This window comes from Leopardus geoffroyi, chromosome X (assembly GCF_018350155.1).
Source record: "Leopardus geoffroyi isolate Oge1 chromosome X, O.geoffroyi_Oge1_pat1.0, whole genome shotgun sequence".
Classification (NCBI taxonomy): Eukaryota; Metazoa; Chordata; class Mammalia; order Carnivora; family Felidae; genus Leopardus; species Leopardus geoffroyi.
This window is the reverse complement of record NC_059343.1, coordinates 3,796,495-3,805,868: the sequence shown is the minus strand read 5'-3', so window position 1 is coordinate 3,805,868 and position 9,374 is coordinate 3,796,495. Positions and strand designations below refer to the sequence as shown.

The 9,374-nt window shown below is 40.2% G+C and overlaps 1 long non-coding RNA gene across 1 annotated transcript; it reads left to right on the top strand.

Annotated features, from left to right (window-relative positions):
- Positions 1–401: 401 nt before the first annotated feature.
- On the top strand, positions 402–4,270 carry LOC123594838. Its single transcript, XR_006710901.1, has 2 exons — positions 402–1,413; positions 3,095–4,270. It is a non-coding gene; the product is annotated as an uncharacterized LOC123594838 (long non-coding RNA).
- Positions 4,271–9,374: the final 5,104 nt, after the last annotated feature.

Below are 9,374 nucleotides of genomic sequence, written 5' to 3'. Positions count from 1 at the left end.
TTCCGATTCTGTGTCTCCCTCTCTCTCTGCCCCTCCCCCGTTCATGCTCTGTCTCCCTCTGTCCCAAAAATAAATAAACGTTGAAAAAAAAATTTAAAAAAATAAAGATTTTATTTCTTTAAAGTAATCTCTACACCCATGGTGGAGGTCAGATTCACAACCCTGAGATCAAGAATCACATGGCCTTCTGGCTGAGCCAGCCAGGCGCCTCTCCCAAAGATATTTTAAAAGTGCATCTTCAGGGCACCTGGGTGGCTCAGTCGGTGAAGCATCTGACTTCAGCACAGCTCATGATCTCACGGTTCGTGGGTCTGAGCCCCACGTCGGGCTCTGTGCTGACAGCTCGGAGCCTGGAACCTCTTTCGGATTCTGTGTCTCTCCCTCTCTCTGCCCCTCCACCGCTCACACTCCGTGTCTCTCTCTCTCTCTCTCAAAAATAAATAAATGTTAAAAAGAATTTTAAACAAAAACAAATCTTCAATGGGAGAATTAAATGACGTTCTGTCGTGTCTTACCAAAGGAAACGGATGCAAAAACAAAACGAGAACAAAAACCTGGAATCTGGTCCTTAACAAGCTTGATCTAATTGATACATCAGAAAGAGATAGTTAAGTACACACAGCAAAAAGACATTCAGCATAAATTTTGCAGGGCATCTGAATCATTGACAAGGTTTAACCAGGACTGCAGAGGAAATCTGAAAGAGAATCCCCCCAAAAATCCCAAATCATGGAGACGTGATTCACTTTGCCTTGCGCAATTATATTAGATATCAGCAGGAAGAAAGTTTAAAAGTGTAAAATGTAAATGTACTACTAAAACATACAGGACGCATTGGATGGGAGATAGGAATCAGGAAAAAAAATGAAACCATTATTCAAAAACATGGAATAGGAATGACTTTACATAATCAGCTTAAGGGCAAGCCTTCCAGAAACTGCTAAATTTCTCAGCCCCGTTATAGCCACTACCCACTATTATTGTTCGTACAAACCCTAAAATTATTCAAATGATCCCATGAGTGCTGATTTTCCAGTGGGTCACATCATAGTTTCCGTAACATGACTCTCTGTGTAGAGTATAGCATACTGTGGTCAGTTCCATTTACCTGTCTCCCTGTGCTCTGAACGTTGATGTCGTGCATGAGAATAGGGCTAATACATTGTTTATTCCTTGTCTTCTGTGATAAAACGGCTTGCTCTTTATTGCTGTGTTTGTAACATGTTTACACTTAGAAACTTCCATCTCTAAATAAGCATCTTTTCTGCCACTCACACATTGCCTAACAGTACCTAGAAACCATATGCTATCTGAAAAAGGTATTGATTTACAATTTCCCTAGAGCAAACAGGCAGAAGATGACGGGTGAAAACATATCACACAAAAACGTAAAAGGAAAACAACAACCACCAGGTGAGATCGCTAATTATGGTTTTTTACGTCGATGTTGAAATTTTAGGTACAGGTTCCTAAAAACCAGGCATTGGCTTTTTGTAGCATTTTTGTTAGAACAGTGGGTCTCATTAAAGATCGTGGACAGAAGAAAAAAGCACCATCCATCAGACAAAACTATGGTTGACAAAGTGAATAAAAGGATAATGATACGTAGATATGTTAGGAATGTACTTTTTATTTATTTTATTTATTTTCTTTTCCTTTTTAAAAATCTTATTCCAGAGAGAGTGCAAGCCGGGGGGAGGGGCAGAGGGAGAAAGAGAAACTTAACCAAGGTCGACGCTCAGCACAGAGCCGGATGCAGGGCTCGATCCCACGACCCCGGGGATCATGAAATGAGCCGAGATCAAGAGTCAGAGGCTCAACCCACCCAGCCACGCAGGCGCCCCTAAAACTACCCCTTGTGTAATTTCATAGTTAAATGTATAAGATGAATTTCTAACTTTATTGTTCTTAACATTGTAGCTACAATTTAACTCTTTGAAGAGTTATTTATGACTTACAAAATAGAAATTGACTACTGGCCTGCAGGAGAGGGCACTGGCTTTCATCTGAGGTCATTGCTACACAGTATTAAATTCCCCAGGGAGGGAAAAAAAAAACAGCAATGTTGCTGCATAATCGTTGATGGTATAATTTTGTGTAACAATATAATAACCACATTAAAGTCATCACCTTTCCATATAACCTAGTCCCATAATAAAAGGAACTGAGAAAATTCAATTAGATGTAGAACCGTATTAACCCAAGCACGTTTGATTTTAAGTATGAAGCAATTAAAGAGAAAACAACATTCATTTAATTATTTTCTCTGAAATAAGATTATCTTCAGAATCCATTTGGCACTTTTCAAAAACATTTTTTCCTCTCTCCTTCCTGTATCCAAATATATATTTGGAGAGTGATTCAGGCAGAGATGTTCTGAACATTTAACAGCTAAGAGAGTAGGTCACATTAAAGTTAATACAAGGATATTGGGTGATAATTGCAACCATGGAGATAATGTACCCAAATATTTTCCCCTTTGTTGCTACACAATGTAACCCGAGTGTCGGCCATGTGCCCCTCGATCCTCCTGTCTTTTGAAGTCCCGTGTCACAGGCGCCCATGAAAAGATGAAGGGCCCATGCGTAGTCTGCTTGGATGGCCCGTCACAATTCCCAGGGTCCCAGGAAGCTTGCAAACACTGGTTCTTCCGTGTTTGGGGCTGGGGAGAGCCTTGCCTGGTTCCTTCCTATTGCAGAGGGCAGGCCGCCTCCCAGGATCCTCCACAAACCCCCACCCTAGAGCCTTCAGACCCCTCGGTGCACGCTCCTACCAGACCACTCTTCGGGTGTTGAGGAAGGATTATGGACAGCACAGTGGGAGAAATTCCTGTCCAATAAATATCGCAGGTTCTCATCTTAACCGTCCCTGGTTGTGGCCTGGTGACGTGGGGACTTTGCTGATCACGGAGTGTGAAGGTGACTCCCCTTCTGCGTGGGGGCGTGCCTGTCTCCTCCAGCGTGTTCCCACACCCCTCCCCTAAGCCCACCCTCATCCCTGAGATGTGTTTTCCCATCCCTCACCCTGTCACCAGACCTGTCCTCCGAAACCCCAAACTCCTCCATGAAGCACAACAATGATCTTTCTCTTTGAGTCTCCTCCTTCTAGGTCAGGTGCAGAGACATCACCGTTCACACCCACAGAGGCCATTTCCAGCTGGCGCCCTCAACCAGCACTGGGGGAACGTCTTCCCTAAAGGTCCAGGTAGGAACTACTCTAGACTTCGCGGTCAGAGGGTCTCTGTGGTGACTTCTCAACACTTCGAGGCAGACTGAAGCCTGAGGGCACGCTCACACGGCCCAAGAAGGCAGGAAGACCATGGCTATCTGCCCATAAGACATGACTGAGGGACGCTGGGATTCACATCTAATCTCCTTGCATCCACAAAGACTCCTCTTTCCGACCAGAATGAGGTTCTCTCCGTTGCTATGTTTCTTGACACTCGCTATGCGAACCGCACAGCAGGCTGATTTTTAAAATAACATTTTAAATGTTTCAAGTAACATTTGAAAAAGGGTACAAATGTTAAGAGGAACATCGGGAGAAAAACTTGGATCTGAGACCCAGCTCAGACACATCTATGGTACAACTTGAAGAATCCGCATCTGTGGAAAACGACGCAATGGGAACTCCCCTGTTGCCCAAGTCTGTGGACTTTGGAGCAGCAAACATGAAGGAAAATGGAGAGACTCTGTATTACCTATCATTTCCTAAGAACGAAGGTCACATGGAAAGGAGCTGAGGTGGCTGGGATCTGATTATTAAAGCCTGCAATGGAGAAACATAGTACTTGCAAACGTTACAACAAACACAGGCAGGAAAAAAAAATAGAATTTCATCATATTTCCTCTCCCTCCTTCTGCCTTTTTAAAAAAGTAATTAATAGTTATGGAATCAATCGATTCACGCCCACAACTTAGTCGCCATGATGGGACTGCCCCCAAGGTGAAAATCATTCTGGAATGCTCCGGTCAGCAGTAAATCTTCAATTCAGAGGTTGATGGGGATCAATAAAGGACAGCTGGATGGAAACATGTTTGCCTGAGAAATTTCTCCTGTTTTCCTCCATGCTTGGCCTCCAAATTCCAAATTCCAGATTCCCCTTTGGCAAGCACAATGCTGCTAGGGACCCCCAGGCAAGCAGTTGCAGAAGGATTCTAGTGAAACCCTTGACTTTCAAAGCGTATGATGCCCAATCTCTATTCACATTATTTTTGTTTGCAATTATTTTCATGTTTTATTGATTAAAACCTTTTTCATTACCCTCTTACTCTCTGGAGTGTCTCTATGTGTGTGTGTATTATATATAGGTGTGTCTGTATATATATATATATATATATATATATATATATATATATATATTATATATCTATTATTTGGGGTATATATATATATATAGTACCCCAGATATTTGGGGTACACACATCTCTGCCTCAACTGCTGCAGATAACCGTGGTGATCTAGACCGTTCCTATTGGGACTTGTGGTGCTACAGCAAACCGATCCATCCAGGAAAAGGATGATAATTATGGGACACGCAATGCTTGTTGGGGAATGAAGTATCAGGGTATTCAGTTGTTCAGTGTCTCCTGCTGAATGTTTCATCTGCAGAAGGAAACCGTGACAGACACCGCATTGCTTTGTGTTTTAATGCAGGGTCGGATACTTCATAAATAAGACACCAAACAACTGCTTGTATAATAGTCCTATTGTGCTTAACAAAAATAATCCTCCTTTAAACAAACGACTTCATTGTTTAGGCCCAAACGTAACGATGGGAGACATTCCTTCTATTCTCGTCTCTAGATTTATTTAAGAATGAAATGAGAGGAAGAGGCCCATAAATATGGGGTGGAAAAATCCCATTACAGTACAACAGAGATAAACATTTTTAAATTGAATTCTTTGGGAAGTCTTTCCTATTTTAGATCCCTGCAGAAAAGGCTGTGCTGGGTTTTCTTTATTCTTTCTGTACTCTTGAAATCAAAACTTTTCCTAAATACTGCCAAACAGGGAGTTTCAAAGCTAAAGAAGAAACTCAAACTGGTTGAATCTTGTCTTCATGCCCGGACCAAATCAAGACTGACTTAATGGCCAGACCAAATTGGCTGTTCAATTTCAAGGTCTACCAAAACAAATTGAGTGTGCTTTCTACCCCTATGACTGCAGACCTATTAGGACAGCCAATCTACTCCTGACGGTCCCCCACCCCCGCAAACAAAACAAAACAAAACAAAACAAAACACAAAAAACAAAAAAACAAAAAAACCCTTAATTCCACTTTGTGTTCCCTCTGACTTACCCAGAACCAGAATCAACTGTCTTTGGTTTCAGGTTTTCTGAGATAAATCCCCACTATCTTTCAAGGCCATGTTTCCTTAGGCTGTACATGGATTTGATTTGAAAAAAAAAAAAATGAGAATTTCCACACGCAGTTTAAATAGAAGACTCTTTGAGCATGAGATTGGGATATAAGAGCTAATAGTTTTTTCCCCTTCTCATCTTCCAAATGAAAAAATCCAGAGGGATGACCCTTTTCCAAATGGTTATAGTAAGTGATATATTTATTTATGTTCACAGGAAAAGGTCCCAGGAAAATTCAAAAGGCAACGTGGCCAACTCCGGTCAGATTTGCCAACATTAAAATGAAGCCGGGTTCCCGGAGGTCATTCAGGCTTTGTGACACTGTATTTCTTAGCAAAATTCTCTCTAAGTGCTTAAATTTTTACTACCCTATAATAGATAATAGACAGATTCTCAGGGAAGATATACCCCAAATGCTAAGAACCAAAGCAGGTTGGAAAAATCTAACTGTTAACTAAAACTGACCCTCCTACATTTGAGGGCACTGAAGGTGTCCCACAAGTGCAATCTACAAACAGGGAACAAATTTTACAACAACATGGAGCTCTTTCTAGATGGTTCTGAGCACGAAAACATGAGAAATGTGTAGAAATGTGCTATGATGGATCCTTGTAGTGAAAAAGTGCTACTATGTAAAATTTATCCACACCCTGAAATAAAGTCCCTATATAGCTACATATTCTTAACTACCTATTAATATTAGCTACCAATTCTTCCTTCTTTTAAATTTTTTAACGTTTATTTATTTTTGAAAGAGAGAGAGCATGAGAGGGCCAGAAAGAGGGAGACAGAGGGTCTCAAGCAGGCTCTGCTCAGTGAGCTCAGAACCCAACGCAGGGCTTGAACTCACGAACTGAACCATGGTACCGTGACCGGTAGCTACCATTTTTTAAGGTGGACAACTTGCCACCGAAACTCATTGACGTTATTACAAGGCAAACATCATACACTGGGATTCCACAGTTGTGGGAACAACCAAAATCTTCTAGCACTTTCCCCGCCCCCCCCCCCAGAGTCTCTTCAGTAGGTCTCTGCTTTTCATCCCCAGTAGACCTGGTGCCATGAATCACAGCCAAGTGGGAATACGTTTAAAGAAACACTAAGCTGGAAGGAAAGAAGAAAGAAAGAAGAAAGAAAGAAAGAAAGAAAGAAGAAAGAAAGAGAGAAAGAAAGAAAGAAAAGAAAAGAAACAAGAGAGAAAGAAAGTAAAAGAAAGAAAGAAAGAAAGAAGAGAAAGAAAAGAAAGAAAGGAAGAGAGAGAAAGGAAGGAAGGAAGAAGAAAGGAAAGGAAGGAAGAAAGAACAAAGAAAGAAAGAAAGAAAGAAAAGAAAAGAAAGAAAGGGAGAAAGAAAGGAATAAAGAAAGAATAAGCTGGCCATTGAAACTAGCAGAAAGAACTTGGTTATTAGTAATTTGCTTTCCCAGAAATGTCCATAGCTGAAAAACCCAGAGCTCTGCACAGCTTTTGAAAAAAAATGTTAACATCATTTTCATAAGTGTTTTTAAACATCAAACTTGACCAACAAAACATTTCGACTGCCACTCTAAGAAAGTAAATACCAATGACCTTGTAGGAGTACAGCTTTTCAATCTGCATAACAGCCTGTACTCCCGGTGAAAGCTTCCTGCCTCTTAACCTCACAGGGCTGAATGTAAGAAATCAAATTTAGCACATTCCCATAGTTAACTTCATAAATTGTTTCCTGTCTTTTTTTTTTCATAAAATAAAATATTCATCCATTGCAAGTGTTCAAATTCAATCACTATATTACTTTTACCTAAATGTCTACTTCAATAAGAGAAAGCAGGAGATATTATAAGAACTAAATCTTATAAAAGGTTTTACGAAAACCAGCTGAAATTTGGTGTCACCATTATTAATCTCTTGAAAATGTGAGATGAAAGTTTAAATTCCTCTTCCTCGACAAAACAAAACTCCATAATCTCACAGAAAAAAAAGTGCTTATAATTTTATACTCTTTCATTATGGTTTAATAGATCACTGGCTTCTGATTTGAAAATAAAAGGTTGCCAATCTGTGATTTACATGGACAGATGTAGAATATTCTCTCGATGACTCCAGTTGTCAATGTGCCCACATCCATCCCCACTGGACAGGGGCGGCTCAGCTTTCTCTGATTCTCCAGCACCCCGGGGAACTTTTGTGGGCCAAGAACACTTACCGTGTGCGTTTTGTGGCGTTGCCCATTTTGCTGAAATATACAACTTCTTAAGCAAGTTCTTAAACAGTCTTTAAAGATGATCAATATAATGAATAAATAAAATCTATAAATTACAGAAAGTTGCTATCTAATATCCTAAACTGTCACTGCAAACAACGTTAATACCTGCCTTCTAAACCTCCTTAAAAAAAAAATCCCATGCCTGATGGTTCAGTTTCTCTTACGATCATACTACACTCTCCCCCTTCGTAAATCATAGGAACTTGATTCGATCTGCTTTGAAGAAGGGGGTCCCGGGGAAGGGCAGTCACCAATTGCCCACCCCATTATAAGCAAGTTTGCATGTTTATTTAAATCCAAATCTGCATTTGCACATGGTAGGTTTGATGAGCTTTTATTCTGAGGAACCTTAAAGAGTTAAGCATGGTTAAATTTTGTGTATGAAAACTTCATACCGGAAAGCACGGTTGCTTTCAAAAGCTCTGTGTTGTCCATATGAAACTAGTATAATGTTGTATGTTAATTATACTTCACTTAAAAAAAAAAGTCCTCAATCCATAGTGAAAGGGTCAGAATAGAAACACAGGTATCGGAATAGAAGGGTTTACACTAACCTCGTCACAGTTACTTGAATATTTTGCAGAGAATGATAATGAAAGCTACCTGGAATAAAGGGGATTTGTGCAAAGCCATCAAAACCCAAAGAAACTCAGAAATGGCAGTTAGACTAAAGTCCACGAACAGATATTATACACACAACAAAGGAAAAGCAATGCTAACACCGTCTGACTCATTAATGTGAATAGTTGATGCATCGATCACGTTTGTGAATTCTGGACCCCGCTGACATTGGCTCCTGATCGCCCGCGGCTTACTTTTCAGGAATTTTGAAACGTCGGTGCTTAACACAACCGCCATTAACACTTAAATTATAATAATCTTAAAATTAAACTCACGGTTAAAAGAGATAAATGCTTTGAAACTCATCCCTGGCCATTTTACTGTCGCATGCTCATGATGGAAATTCTGTATCATCAGACCTGTCTGCTCATCTTCCTATTTTCGCCATGGAAATCATCACCTGCTACAAATCAGGGCTTTCCTTGACCGAGAGATCCGATTGTTAAATATTTTTCAGTCTGCCGCTGTGCTTTATGGGTATGTTTTCATGACATTATTGCATTTCTTGAGGGTGTTGCCTTAGACAATGTCTTATACACATTAAAGAGTCCTGCACTATACTGAGCCCCTATACATTAATAAATTCATATTCACTTACTTTTTTGAGTGACTCGGATGCTATTTGAAATATATGTTAGATATACTCTACTTCTGCATATATGTCAGGGGTACACAATAGACTCTTCAACAACCTGGGTTTGAACTGTGCGGGTCCACCTATCTGTGGGTTTTTTTTTTTTTTCAATAAATGCAGTACAGTACCGTAAATTCATTTCCTCTTCTTTTTGATTTTCTTAATAACATCTTCTTTTCTCTACCTTGCTTTGTTATAAGAATGCAGTATCTAATACCTATATAAAATATATGTTGATTGTTTACGTTATCGGTAAGGCTGCTGGTCAAGAGCAGGCTGTTAGGGATTGCGTTTTGGGGGAGTAACTTTGGGTTACCCTTGGATTTTCAACTGCACGGGGGTCGTTCGCACAGCTAACCCTGCATTTTTCAAGGGTCAACTGCATATATATATATTTTTTATACATAAAGATAGCAAGATGTTTTTTGCCAGTTTTTGCCCCCTTGGTGTCACCCCTGTTGAGAATGCATTACTGTCACTGTCTTCTTCCATTCCTTGTTAGCTAAGCCGTA